The sequence below is a fragment of the Triticum aestivum genome, chromosome 2D, assembly GCF_018294505.1.
Source record: "Triticum aestivum cultivar Chinese Spring chromosome 2D, IWGSC CS RefSeq v2.1, whole genome shotgun sequence".
NCBI classification, from domain to species: domain Eukaryota; kingdom Viridiplantae; phylum Streptophyta; class Magnoliopsida; order Poales; family Poaceae; genus Triticum; species Triticum aestivum.
The window spans coordinates 154,427,907-154,444,182 of record NC_057799.1 but is presented as its reverse complement, the minus strand read 5'-3'; positions in this window follow the sequence as shown (position 1 = coordinate 154,444,182).

The window sequence follows — 16,276 nt, the reverse complement described above, 5'->3', positions numbered from 1 at the left end:
TGTAAGCAGCTTTATCCAAGTCTTCCTTTGAAAAACTCCTTTCAAACAACCCTTTATGCTTTCCAGAAATTTTACATCATTTCGGATCAACAATATGTCATTCACATATACTTATCAGAAATGTTGTAGTGCTCCCACTCACTTTATTGTAAATACAAGTTTCTCACAAACTTTGTATAAACCCAAAAACTTTGATCACTCCACAAAGTGTATATTCTGACTCCGAGATGCTTGCTCTAATCCATGGAAGGATCGCTGGAGCTAGCATACCTTTTAGCATCCTTAGGATCGACAAAACCTTTCTGATTGTATCACATACAACCTTTCCTTACGAAAACTGGTAAGGAAACTTGTTTTGACATCCATCTGCCAGATTTCATAAATGCAACTAATGCTAACATGATTCCGAAGGACTTAAGCATCGCTACGGAGGAGAAAATCTCATCGTAGTCAACTCCTTGAACTTGTGGAAATACTCTTTGCCACAAGTTGAGCTTCATAGACGGTAACATTACCGTCCACGTCCGTCTTCTTCTCAAAGTTCCATTTATCTCGGATTTCATGGCTTCTAACCATTTGTCGGAATATGGGCCCACCATCGCTTCTCCATAGCTTGTAGGTTCAGTATTGTCCAACAACATGATATCTCAGACAGGATCACGTACCACTCTGAAGTAGCACACATCCTCGTCGTCCTACGAGGTTTGGTAGTGACTTGATCCGAAGTTTCATGATCACTATCATAAGCTTCCACTTCAATTGGTGTAGGTGCCACAGGAACAACTTCCTGTGCCCTGCTACACACTAGTTGAAGTGACGGTTCAATAACCCTATCAAGTCTCCACCATCCTCCCACTCAATTCTTTCGAGAGAAACTTTTCCTCGAGAAAGGACTCGTTTCTAGAAGCAATTACTTTTTGCTTCCAGATCTGAAATAGGAGGTATGCCCAACTGTTTTGGGTATTCTATGAAGATGCATTTATCCACTTTGGGTTCGAGCTTATCAGCCTGAAACTTTTTCACATAAGCATCGCAGCCCCAAACTTTTAAGAAACGACAACTTAGGTTTCTCTAAACGGTGTCGTCTCAACGGAATTGCGTGGTGCCCCTTTAAAGTGAATGCGGTTGTCTCTAATGCCTAACCCATAAACGATAGTGGTAATTCGATAAGAGACATCATGGTATGCACCATATCCAACAGGGTGCAGTTATGATGTTCGGACACACCATCACACTATGGTGTTCCAGGCGGTATTAATTGTGAAACACTTTCCACAATGTCTTAATTGTGTGCCAAACTCGTAACTCAGATACTCATCTCTATGATCATATCACAGACATTTTATCCTCTTGTCACGACGATCTTCAATTTCACTCTGAAATTACTTGAACCTTTCAATAATTCAGACTTGTGTTTCATCAAGTAAATACACCCAGCATCTACTCAAATCATCTGTGAAGTAAGAACATAACGATATCCACTGCATGCCTCAGCACTCATTGGACTGCACACATCAAAATGTATTACTTCCAACAAGTTGCTCTCTTGTTCCATCTTACTAAAAACGAGGCCTTTCAGTCATCTTGCCCATGTGGTATGATTTGCATGTCTCAAGTGATTCAAAATCAAGTGAGTCCAAACGATCCATCTGCATGGAGTTTCTTCATGCATGTATACCAATAGACATGGTTCGCATGTCTCAATCTTTTCAAAAACGAGTGAGTCCAAAGATCCATCTACATGGAGCTTCTTCATGCGTTTTATCCCAGTATGACTCAAATGGCAGTGCCACAAGTATGTGGTACTATCATTACTATTTTATATCTTTTGGCACGAACATGTGTATCACTACGATCGAGATTCATTTTAGGTGCAAGACCATTGAAGGTATTATTCAAATAAACAGAGTAACCATTATTCTCCTTAAATGAACAACCGTATTGCGATAAACATAATCCAATCATGTTTATGCTCAACGCAAACACCAATCTCGATGGTAGAGGGAGCATGCGATGCTTGATCACATCAACCTTGGAAACACTTCCAACACACATCGTCATCTCACCTTTAGCTAGTCTCCATTTATTCCGCAGCTTTTATTTCGAGTTACTAACACTTAGCAACCGAACCGGTATCTAATACCCTGGTGCTGCTAGGAGTACTAGTAAAGTACACATTCATATAATGTATATCCAATATACTTCTGTCGACCTTGCCTGCCTTCTCATCTACCAAGTATCTAGGGTAGTACTGCTTCAGTGACCGTTTCCCTCATTACAGAAGCACTTAGTCTCGGGTTTGGGTTCAACCTTGGGATTCTTCACTAGAGCAGCAAACGATTTGCTGTTTCATGAAGTATCCCTTTTGCCCTTTCCCTTCTAGAAACTAGTGGTTTTACTAACCATCAACAATTGATGCTCCTTCTTGATTTCTACTTTCGCGGTGTCAAACATCGCGAATAGCTCAAGGGTCATCAAAAACTATCCCTGATATGTTATAGTTCATCACGAAGCTCTACTAGCTTGGTGGCAGTGACTATGGAGAACCATCACTATCTCATCTGGGAGATTAACTCCCACTCGATTCAAGCGATTGTGGTACTCAGACAATCTGAGCACATGCTCAACGATTGAGCTTTTCTCCCTTAGTTTGCAGGCTTAAGAAACTTGTCAGAGGTCTCATACCTCTTGACGTGGGCACTAGTCTGAAATCCCAATTTTAGTCTTCGGAACATCTCATATGTTCTGCGACGTTTCAAAACCGTCTTTGGTGCCATAATTCTAAACCGTTAGCAATACGCACTGAACTATCACGTAGTCATCAAAACGTGTGTGTCAGATGTTTCGCAACATCCACAGACGACGCTGAGGTTCAGCACACCGAGCGGTGCATTAAGGACATAAGCCTTCTGTGCAGCAATGAGGACAATCCTCAGTTTACGGACCCAGTCCGCATAATTGCTACTACCAACTTTCAACTAAATTTTCTCTAGGAACATATCTTAAACAGTAGAACTAAAGCGCAAGATATGACATAATTTGCAAAGACTTTTTGACTATGTTCATGATAATGAAGTTCATCTGATTATTGAACTCCCACTCAGATAGACATCCCTCTAGTCATCTAAGTGATACATGATCCAAGTCAAACTAGGCCGTGTCCGATCATCACGTGAGACGGACTAGTCATCATCGGTGAACATCTCCATGTTGATCGTATCTACTATACGACTCATGTTCGATCTTTCGATCTCTTGTGTTCCGAGGCCATGTCTGTACATGCTAGGCTCGTCAAGTCAACCTAAGTGTTTTGCATGTGTTCCGAGGCCATGTCTGTACATGCTAGGCTCGTCAACACCCGTTGTATTCGAACGTTAGAATCTATCACACCCGATCATCACGTGGTGCTTCGAAACAATGAACCTTCGCAACGGTGCACAGTTAGGGGGAACACTTCTCTTGAAATTTTAGTGAGGGATCATCTTACTTACTACCGTCGTTCTAAGCAAATAAGATGCATAACATGATAAACATCACATGCAATCAAATAGTGACATGATATGGCCAATATCATTTTGCTCCTTTGATCTCCATCTTCGGGGCACCATGATCATCTTTGTCACCGGCATGACACCATGATCTTCATCATCATGATCTCCATCATTGTGTCTTCATGAAGTTGTCACGCCAACGATTACTTCTACTTCTATGGCTAACGCGCTTAGCAATAAAGTAAAGTAATTTACATGGCGTTATTCAATGACACGCAGGTCATACAAAAAATAAAGACAACTCCTATGGCTCCTGCCGGTTGTCATACTCATTGACATGCAAGTCGTGATTCCTATTACAAGAATATGATCAATCTCATACATCACATATATCATTCATCACATCTTCTGGCCATATCACATCACATAGCACATGCTGCAAAAACAAGTTAGACGTCCTCTAATTGTTGTTGCAAGTTTTTACGTGGCTTGTATAGGTTTCTAGCAAGAACGTTTCTTACCTACGTAAAACCACAACATGATATGCCAATTTCTATTTACCCTTCATAAGGACCCTTTTCATCGAATCCGTTCCAACTAAAGTGGGAGAGACAGACACCCGCTAGCCACCTTATGCAACTAGTGCATGTCAGTCGGTGGAACCTGTCTCACGTAAGCGTACGTGTAAGGTCGGTCCGGGCCGCTTCATCCCACAATACCGCCGAAACAAGATAAGACTAGTAGCGGCAAGAAGAATTGGCAACATCGACGCCCACAACTACTTTGTGTTCTACTCTTGCATAGAAACTACGCATAGACCTAGCTCATGATGCCACTATTGGGGAACGTAGCAGAAATTCAAAATTTTCTACGCATCACCAAGATCAATCTATGGAGTAATCTAGCAACGAGGGGAAGGGGAGTGCATCTACATACCCTTGTAGATCGCGAGCGGAAGCGTTCAAGAGAACGGGGTTGATGGAGTCCTACTCGTCGTGATCCAAATCACCAATGATCCTAGCGCCGAACGGACGGCACCTCCGCGTTCAACACACGTACGGAGCAGCGACGTCTCCTCCTTCTTGATCCAGCAAGGGGGGAGGTGTTGGGAATCGTAGCATAATTTAAAATTTTCCTACGCTCACCAAGATGCATCTATGGAGTCTACTAGCAACGAGGGGAAAGGAGTGGATCTACATACCCTTGTAGATCGCGAGCGGAAGCGTTCTAATGAACGTGGATGACGGAGTCGTACTCGCCGTGATCCAAATCACCGATGACCGAGTGCCGAACGGACGGCACCTCCGCGTTCAACACACGTACGGTGCAGCGACGTCTCCTCCTTTATTGATCCAGCAAGGGGGGAGGAGAGGTTGATGGAGATCCAACAACACGACGGTGTGGTGGTGGATGTAGCGGCTCTCCGGCAAGGCTTCGCCGAGCTTCTGCGCGAGAGAGAGAGGTGTTGCAGGGGAGGAGGGAGGCGCCAAAGGCTGTGTAGTCTGCTGCCCTCCCTCCCCCCTTTATATAGGCCCCCAAGGGGGGTGCGCAGCCCTTGGAGATGGGATCTCCAAGGGGGGGGCGGCGGCCAAGGGGGGAAGGGGTTGCCTTGCCCCCCAAGGCAAGGGGAAACTCCCCCCCCCCTAGGGTTCCCAACCCTAGGCGCATGGGGGGGAGGCCCAAAGTGGCGCCCCAGCCCATTAGGGGCTGGTTCCCCTCCACTTTCAGCCCACGGGGCCCTCCGGGACAGGTGGCCCCACCCGGTGGACCCCCGGGACCCTTCCGGTGGTCCCGGTACAATACCGATAACCCCCGAAACTTTCCCGGTGGCCAAAACTGGACTTCCTATATATAATTCTTCACCTCCGGACCATTCCGGAACCTCTCGTGACGTCCGGGATCTCATCCGGGACTCCGAACAACTTTCGGGTTTCCGCATACATATATCTCTACAACCCTAGCGTCACCGGACCTTAAGTGTGTAGACCCTACGGGTTCGGGAGACATGCAGACATGACCGAGACGCCTCTCCGGTCAATAACCAACAGCGGGATCTGGATACCCATGTGGGCTCCCACATGTTCCACGATGATATCATCGGGTGAACCACGGTGTCGAGGATTCAATCAATCCGTATGCAATTCCCTTTGTCAATCGGTATGTTACTTGCCCGAGATTCGATCGTCGGTATCCCAATACCTTGTTCAATCTCGTTACCGGCAAGTCTCTTTACTCGTACCGCAATGCATGATCCCGTGACTAACGCCTTAGTCACATTGAGCTCATTATGATGATGCATTACCGAGTGGGCCCAGAGATACCTCTCCGTTTACACGGAGTGACAAATCCCAGTCTCGATCCGTGCCAACCCAACAGACACTTTCGGAGATACCCGTAATGCACCTTTATAGTCACCCAGTTACGTTGTGACGTTTGGCACACCCAAAGCACTCCTACGGTATCCGGGAGTTGCACGATCTCATGGTCCAAGGAAAAGATACTTGACATTGGAAAAGCTCTAGCAAACGAAACTACACGATCTTTTATGCTATGCTTAGGATTGGGTCTTGTCCATCACATCATTCTCCTAATGATGTGATCCCGTTATCAATGACATCCTATGTCCATAGTCAGGAAACCATGACTATCTGTTGATCAACGAGCTAGTCAACTAGAGGCTTACTAGGGACAGGTTGTGGTCTATGTATTCACACATGTATTACGATTTCCGGACAATACAATTATAGCATGAATAAAAGACTATTATCATGAACACAGAAATATAATAATAACCATTTATTATTGCCTCTAGGGCATATTTCCAACATTTCGGTCCTCCGTGTTCCGAGGCCATGTCTGTACATGCTAGGCTCGTCAAGTCAACCTAAGTGTATTGCGTGTGTTCCGAGGCCATGTCTGTACATGCTAGGCTCGTCAACACCCGTTGTATTCGAACGTTAGAATCTATCACACCCGATCATCACGTGGTGCTTCGAAACAACGAACCTTCGCAACGGTGCACAGTTAGGGTGAACACTTTCTTGAAATTATTATAAGGGATCATCTTACTTACTACCGTCGTTCTAAGCAAATAAGATGCAAAAACATGATAAACATCACATGCAATCAAATAGTGACATGATATGGCCAATATCATCATGCTCCTTTGATCTCCATCTTCGGGGCACCATGATCATCTTCGTCACCGGCATGACACCATGATCTCCATCATCATGATCTCCATCATTGTGTCTTCATGAAGTCGTCACGCCAACGATTACTTCTACTTCTATGGCTAACTCGTTTAGCAACAAAGTAAAGTAATTTACATGGCGTTATTCAATGACACGCAGGTCATACAAAATAATAAAGACAACTCCTATGGCTCCTGCCGGTTGTCGTACTCATCGACATGCAAGTCGTGATTCCTATTACAAGAATATGATCAATCTCATACATCACATATATCATTCATCACATCTTCTGGCCATATCACATCACATAGCACTTGCTGCAAAAACAAGTTAGACGTCCTCTAATTGTTGTTGCAAGTTTTTACGTGGTTTGTAGGTTTCTAGCAAGAACGTTTCTTACCTACGTATGACCACAACGTGATTTGCCAATTTCTATTTACCCTTCATAAGGACCCTTTTCATCGAATCCATTCCGACTAAAGTAGGAGAGACAGACACCCGCTAGCCACCTTATGCAACTAGTGCATGTCAGTCGGTGGAACCTGTCTCACGTAAGCGTACGTGTAAGGTCGGTCCGGGCCGCTTCATCCTACAATGCCGCCGAAACAAGAAACGACTAGTAGCGGCAAGAAGAATTGGCAACATCAACGCCCACAACTTCTTTGTGTTCTACTCGTGCATAGTAACTACGCATAGGCCTGGCTCATGATGCCACTGTTGGTAATCGTAGCATAATTTAAAATTTTCCTACGCTCACCAAGATGCATCTATGGAGTCTACTAGCAACGAGGGGAAAGGAGTGGATCTACATACCCTTGTAGATCGCGAGCGGAAGCGTTCCAATGAACGTGGATGACGGAGTCGTACTCGCCGTGATCCAAATCACCGATGACCGAGTGCCGAACGGACGGCACCTCCGCGTTCAACACACGTACGGTGCAGCGACGTCTCCTCCTTTCTTGATCCAGCAAGGGGGGAGGAGAGGTTGATGGAGATCCAACAGCACGACGGCGTGGTGGTGGATGTAGCGGCTCTCCGGCAGGCCTTCGCCGAGCTTCTGCGCGCGAGAGAGAGGTGTTGCAGGGGAGGAGGGAGGCGCCAAAGGCTGTAGTGTGCTGCCCTCCCTCCCCCCCCTTTATATAGGCCCCCAAGGGGGGGTGCGCAGCCCTTGGAGATGGGATCTCCAAGGGGGGGCGGCGGCCAAGGGGGGAAGGGGTTGCCTTGCCCCCCAAGGCAAGGGGAAACTCCCCCCCCCCTAGGGTTCCCAACCCTAGGCGCATGGGGGGAAGGCCCAAAGTGGCGCCCCAGCCCATTAGGGGCTGGTTCCCCTCCACTTTCAGCCCACGGGGCCCTCCGGGACAGGTGGCCCCACCCGGTGGACCCCCGGGACCCTTCCGGTGGTCCCGGTACAATACCGATAACCCCCGAAACTTTCCCGGTGGCCAAAACTGGACTTCCTATATATAATTCTTCACCTCCGGACCATTCCGGAACCTCTCGTGACGTCCGGGATCTCATCCGGGACTCCGAACAACTTTCGGGTTTCCGCATACATATATCTCTACAACCCTAGCGTCACCAGACCTTAAGTGTGTAGACCCTACGGGTTCGGGAGACATGCAGACATGACCGAGACGCCTCTCCGGTCAATAACCAACAGCGGGATCTGGATACCCATGTTGGCTCCCACATGTTCCACGATGATATCATCGGGTGAACCACGGTGTCGAGGATTCAATCAATCCGTATGCAATTCCCTTTGTCAATCGGTATGTTACTTGCCCGAGATTCGATCGTCGGTATCCCAATACCTTGTTCAATCTCGTTACCGGCAAGTCTCTTTACTCGTACCGCAATGCATGATCCCGTGACTAACGCCTTAGTCACATTGAGCTCATTATGATGATGCATTACCGAGTGGGCCCAGAGATACCTCTCCGTTTACACGGAGTGACAAATCCCAGTCTCGATCCGTGCCAACCCAACAAACACTTTCGGAGATACCCGTAATGCACCTTTATAGTCACCCAGTTACGTTGTGACGTTTGGCACACCCAAAGCACTCCTACGGTATCCGGGAGTTGCACGATCTCATGGTCTAAGGAAAAGATACTTGACATTGGAAAAGCTCTAGCAAACGAAACTACACGATCTTTTATGCTATGCTTAAGTTGGGTCTTGTCCATCACATCATTCTCCTAATGATGTGATCCCGTTATCAATGACATCCTATGTCCATAGTCAGGAAACCATGACTATCTGTTGATCAACGAGCTAGTCAACTAGAGGCTTACTAGGGACAGGTTGTGGTCTATGTATTCACACATGTATTACGATTTCCGGACAATACAATTATAGCATGAATAATAGACTATTATCATGAACACAGAAATATAATAATAACCATTTATTATTGCCTCTAGGGCATATTTCCAACAGGAGGAGAGGTTGATGGAGATCCAGCAGCACGACGGCGTGGTGGTGGAAGTAGCGGGATCCCGGCAGGGCTTCGCCAAGCGCAAGCGGGGAGGAAGAGGTGTCACGGGAGGGAGAGGGAGGCGCTAGGGGCTTAGGTATTGCTGCCCTCCCTTCCCCCCACTATATATAGGGCCACGGGAGAGGAGGGGGGGCGCAGCCTTGGCCCTTCCTCCAAGGAAGGGTGCGGCCAGGGAGGAGTTCTTCCCCCCCAAGGCACCTCGGAGGTGCCTTCCCCCTTTAGGACTCTCCCTTTTCCTTATCTTTTGGCGCATGGGCCTCTTGGGGCTGGTGCCCTTGGCCCATATAGGCCAAGGCGCACCCCCTACAGCCCATGTGCCCCCCCGGGGCTGGTGGACCCCCTTGGTGGACCCCCGGACCCCTTTCGGCACTCCCGGTACAATACCGATAAAGTGCGAAACTTTTCCGGCGACCAAAATAAGACTTCCCATATATAAATCTTTACCTCCGGACCATTACGGAACTCCTCGTGACGTCCGGGATCTCATCCGGGACTCCGAACAACTTTCGGGTTACCGCATACTAATATCTCTATAACCCTAGCGTCACCGAACCTTAAGTGTGTAGACCCTACGGGTTCGGGAACCATGCAGACATGACCGAGACGTTCTCCGGTCAATAACCAACAGCGGGATCTGGATACCCATGTTGGCTCCCACATGTTCCACGATGATCTCATCGGATGAACCACGATATCGGGGATTCAATCAATCCCGTATACAATTCCCTTTGTCTACCGGTATGTTACTTGCCCGAGATTCGATCGTCGGTATCCCTATACCTTGTTCAATCTCGTTACCGGCAAGTCTCTTTACTCGTTCCGTAACTCACATCATCCCGTGATCAACTCCTTGGTCACATTGTGCACATTATGATGATGTCCTACCGAGTGGGCCCAGAGATACCTCTCCGTTTATACGGAGTGACAAATCCCAGTCTCGATTCGTGCCAACCCAACAGACACTTTCGGAGATACCTGTAGTGCACCTTTATAGCCACCCAGTTACGTTGTGACGTTTGGTACACCCAAAGAATTCCTACGGTATCCGGGAGTTGCACAATCTCATGGTCTAAGGAACTGATACTTGACATTAGAAAAGCTCTGAGCAAACGAACTACACGATCTTGTGCTAGGCTTAGGATTGGGTCTTGTCCATCACATCATTCTCCTAATGATGTGATCCCGTTATCAACGACATCCAATGTACATGGTCAGGAAACCGTAACCATCTATTGATCAACGAGCTAGTCAACTAGAGGCTTACTAGGGACATGGTGTTGTCTATGTATCCACACATGTATCTGAGTTTCCTATCAATACAATTCTAGCATGGATAATAAACGATTATCATGAACAAGGAAATATAATAATAACCAATTTATTATTGCCTCTAGGGCATATTTCCAACACCTGCATCATCAGTGATACTAGCAATGTCCTCATATGAGGAATTAGTGATAGCAGAGACAGGTGAAGAATTTGTAGCATTAGAAGCATTTGAACATTCAGGTGAAGAATTAGCAGAATCACGTTCAATGCACTTCAAACATGGAGGAACAAATTCTTCCTGGGTAGCGCTGATATGTTGAGCAAGTAATGAATCGCGCTCCTTCTGAAGATCTTCATAACTCACTCTTATCTTTTCAAGATCTTGCTTTATTTGAAGAAATTCATAAGAAAGCTTCTCATGGTCAGATAAGAGAGTGTTATGATGACTTTGAAGGTTGTCAAACTTAGACTGAAGTCTCTGAAGATTTTCAGTCAAGGTTTTTGTGCGATCCATTTCTTCACCTAACATATCATCACTTTTGTCTAGCATGTTTTGAACCTTTTCAAAAGCCTTTTGTTGTTTCACAGCAATCTTAGCAAGTTTAGAATAGCTAGGCTTGAGGTTTTCATCAGATTCATCCTCACTTGATTCAGAGGTGGGGTATTTGAGTACCTTGGCACCCTTTGCCATGAAGCAATAGGTGGGAGCGTAGTCATCATTGCCTTCATCAGCCTTGTTGGTGAAGCCATTTTCTTCAGAGTTGAAGATGGACTTGCTGACGAATGCAGTAGCGAGAGCTAGACTCGCCACTCCAGACTTGGACTCCTCAGATGCCTCCTCTTCCTCATGTTCCTCAGATTCAGCCTCAGAGTCCATTTCCTTGCCAATGAATGCCCGAGCCTTCTTGGAGCTGCTCTTCTTGTGCGATGAAGACTTTGAGGGTTTTGATGATGAGGACTTTGAAGATTTCTTCTTCTTCTTCGCATCATCAGAACTGTAATCCTTGTATTTCTTCTTCTTTGATTCCTTTTCCCACTGAGGACAATCTTGGATATAGTGACCAGGTTTCTTGGATTTGTGGCATAGCCTCTTCTTATAGTCACTGGATGAGGAATCATTACTCCTTGAGGATTTTCCAAAGCGACCACGTCTTGAGAACTTCTGAAATTTCTTCACGAGCAGTGCTAGCTCCTGGCTCAGTTCTTCAGGATCACCAAGGCTGCTACCAGAATCTTCATCTTCAGATTCAGAGACTGCCTTGGCCTTCAGGGCACGTGATCTGCCATAGCTCGAACCATAGAGATTTCTCTTCTCAGCAAGCTGGAACTCATGAGTGTTTAGCCTCTCGAGGATATCAGCAGGATCAAGTGACTTGTAATCTCCACGTTCTTGTATCATCAGTGCCAGAGTATCAAATGATGAATCAAGCGATCTCAGCAATTTCTTCACCACCTCATGGTCGGTGATGTCAGTGGCACCAAGTGCTTGAAGCTCATTTGAGATGTCAGTGAGGCAATCGAAGGTTTGCTGAACATTTTCATTGTCGAGTCTCTTGAAGCGGTTGAAGAGATTGCGAAGAACATCAACTCGAGAGTCACGTTGAGTTGAGACTCCTTCATTGACCTTGGATAGCCTATCCCAGATAAGCTTAGCAGTTTCCAAAGCACTCACTCTTCCATACTGCCCTTTGCTCAGATGGCCACATATGATGTTCTTCGCTTGTGAATCTAGTTGCTTGAATCTCTTCACATCAGTAGCGTTCAGAGAAGGTGAGACTGAGGGAACACCATTTTCCACAACATACCAGAGATCGTTATCAATTGCCTCAAGATGCATTCGCATCTTATTCTTCCAGTAGGGGTAGTCCGTCCCATCAAAGGTAGGACACCCAGCAGAGACCTTGATCATACATGCGGTCGACATAACTAAAACTCCAGGCAGTTAAACCAAAATCACACAGAACAAGGAAGTACCTTGCTCTGATACCAATTGAAAGTGCGTTATATCGACTAGAGGGGGGGTGAATAGGCGATTTTTATGAGTTCTTCACTGAGGAATTTCAGGGTGAGGAAATTCCTAAGCGAAGAACTGCTTTTAGCGGAATAAGTACTCAGATGCATACATGACGGAACATAAACATGGACATCATGATGAAATGAAAACAGACACAGAGTACAAGAAGCGTAAGCACAAGATAAAACAGGATGAAGACAAACAGACTGAAGAAATTGAACTGAGGAAATTGAGAAAGTCTTCAGTCAAAGTCTTCAAACAGATATGAACAAGCACACAACACATTTATGAGGAAATGAAAGAGTTGAGGAAATAGAACCAGTAGGCTTGGTGAAGACAATGATTCGGTAGACCAGTTCCAACTGTTGTGACAGTTGTACGTCTGGTTAAGGCGGCTAGGTATTCAAACCTGTGGACACACAGTCCCGGACACCCAGTCCTGAACATGCAGTCCAAGACACTTAGTCCTCACCGTATTCCCCTTGAGCTAAGGTCACACAAACCTCGCCCAATCACTCGTGGTAAGTCTTCAGGTGACTTCCATATCTTCACAAACTCGGTCACTCGGCGATCCACAATTTCCTCTTGGATGCTCTAGACCATGACGCCTAACCGTTTGGAAGAAGCACAGTCTTCAAAGGTAACAAGTGTCGGATCTACGCAAGATCAATCTCTTCAGTGATGCTCAATCACTTTGGGTTTGTAGGTGTTTGGGTTTGGGTTTTCCTCACTTGATGATTTTCGCTCAAAGTCCTCGAAGGATGGGATGCTCTCAAATGACAAGTGTCGGTTTCTCTCGGAGCAGCCAACCAGCTAGTGGTTGTAGGGGGTGGCTATTTATAGCCTGGGGAGCAGCCCGACATGATAAGACATAAATGCCCTTGAATGATATGACCGTTAGATGGGTAGATATTTTGGGACAGCTGGCGCGTAGCACAGCAACGGTCGGAATTTTGAGTATCAAATACCTCAGGGCTATCATGTTCCTCACTGTGTAGGCAATCCGCACTGGCGAATTCCTAACTCCTCAGTCAGAACAAATTCCTCACAGACCAGAAGAACTTCGTCTCTGTCACTGAAGAATATGACTGAACTGTATGAGATTTCCAATGGCTTCACTCGAAGGGATTGGTAGGTGTAGGATTTTTTTTGACTGGGTAGGTGTAGGATTTTGAGTTGAGCATCACATGAAATTTTTTCCTTAGTATTTCCTCGACCCCTCTTTAACAGTACGGTGTTTCCTATGACTCAAGAAAGAGAAAATGAAACTACGAAAACAAAAGTCTTCACGCTTCATGTTCCTCGAATGAATACCAAGTCTTCAAGGTCACACCAATTTCTCCACTTTCAAAGTCTTCAGAAAGTCTTCAGAAATCCAAACTCTTCAGTCGAAGAACTTCATTTTTAGGGGTCGACTTTCTCTGTAAATATCAAACTCCTCATAGACTTATAGACCTGTGTACACTCACAAACATATTAGTCCCTTAACCTATAAATCTTTAATACACCAAAATCACTAAGGGGCACTAGATGCACTTACAGGTCAAATTGACGACCTATGGGTACACGCACGCCCTGTAAACTGAGAGAGAGGGAGTACTCCTCATTGGTTTGCACCGTTGGCCAATAGACTCTAGATAAAATGATAGTTTCTGGTAATGAAAATGGTTGCAATATGAGACTGCTAATTTGACACCGTTGAAAGAGGAAGAAGTGAACGACGACATACCAACACCAAATCAATCTCCTATGTTCTATTTCGGCATCGTAAAAGAAAAGTTAGGATCACAAGTAGGTAGTATTTATTAGCGACCTCTAAAGGATATTTATTACTCCCTCCGTCCGAAAAAGCAGTGCTAGATACATTCCTTTGAGGGATAAGATTGGGACAAGGTTTTTCGGACGGAGAGAGTATCTACGATACGCGCAAGGCAATCGTGCTGCAGAACCTGACCTTCGAAACTGTTGATTAGGCTGGTCATAGTGGGAGTAATATAGATAGTAACATAGATGCCACATAAGCAAAAATGGTGAGGTGGTAAGTAGTTAATGAGGAGAGAGGCAAATAGAGTAACATAATATGTTACCATCACATAGCGCTTTACAATGCAAAATGAGTTTACAAAGTAATAAATGAAGACATCTATGTTACCACATATATGACACTACCCACTATGAAGGTAGGAATATAGACTAGTAACATATGCATGTTACCACATATATGATACTACCCACTATGAAGGTAGTAACATAGACTAGTAACACTAGAAGAACGCCCGTGCGTTGCAACGGGGCCACATTAATTTTAAGAGTTCAATATTAATATTTTCATACATATCAAGTGACATTAATGATCTTTTTTACCATCAAATCCTCACACACACACTCTCCCTCCCTCTTCCTCACTCTCTCTCCCCCCTCCCTCTCTCTCTCTAACACACACACACACATATCCATCTTATTGGGTACGGGACCATAATCCATCTATTTCACACACACACGCTAGTGCATAACAATATGGATTATGTGTATTATATTTGCCACCACAACCGAGGGAATTAATTTCATGTAAATCAGCCAGCCACAACTCCAAGAATACGCGGAGGAGGTGGCCCGGGTCGGCATCGGCGCCATCCGGCGGGGGCCACGGGCCAGCTTCCAAGTGCGTCTGCGCGCCGGCCACCCACGCCGGGTCCTTCAAGTGCCACTTCCACCGCACCAACTCCCAGGGCCACGGCCACGGCCAGAGCCAGGGAAGCCGCCCTTCTTCGCCCCCTTCACCGGCCGCGGCCAACGCGGTGCCGCGGCACCCGGCCTCGCCGTCCTCGTCCTTTGGCACCGTCGCGACCCAGTGACGCAGCCCAAGCATCGGCCTCGAGAATCAAGAACGCTCGACAATGGAGAGGGAAGGGAAGATCATATACATGTCATAAGAAAGGGAGTTTATTTACTGCTCCCTCGATGTATTGTTTCCTTTGTTTCGAGATTGATTACCATCCATGAGTTAAGGTAAGGTTAATGTGATTGAGCGATTTTTCTGAAAATCAATTATTTGTTTTCTAATTAATGTGATTGAGTGATTTAAGGTAAGGTTAATTATTTTAGATTTGATCTTTAGAGATTGTTCGTAAAAAGGCTGAGATTGAGAATTCCTTGGGCAAAACTCTTGTGCAAAAGGAAAGGGGCCGCCAAGAGGCAGATATGGGTTTTTTTTCGTCCCACCTCCCATGGTTTTTTTGGTACCTCCTCCCACCTTCGCTGGTTTTTTTCGTCCCCTCCCCAAACTTCATCGGTGCCCAGGGAAGCCAAATGAAAGAGAGTTTGTATTTGCAAATCTTGTGCCACTCGCAGGGAACGACGACATACCAACACCAGATCAATCTCCTATGTTCTATTTCGGCATCTTAAAAGAAACGTTGGGATCACAAGTAGGTAGTATTTATTAGCGGCCTCTAAAGGGCACGTTTGCTACTATTAGAACACTACAAATTCTTTGAGATATAAATGTGAGCTATCTAAATCTTTGCACAATTCGTATCTTGTTTCTTTTCTGACGTTTTTACATGTTCTTATGTTCACGCCCGTATATCCTTAAAGTATATTCTTATAAATTTCCCCATTCATCATACGTAGGAGTATTTATCAATGATACGCGCGAAGGGAGTCGTGCGGCAGAACCTGGCCTTCTAAACTGTTGATTAGAGCTCCTCCTCCTAAGTCAGCGGAGCTCCAAAAGTCAGCGTAGCGTAGAGGGGCTCAGCCGTTGATTACAGTACAAAACAATTGCAGGGTCTCTCTCATGCGCAATCTA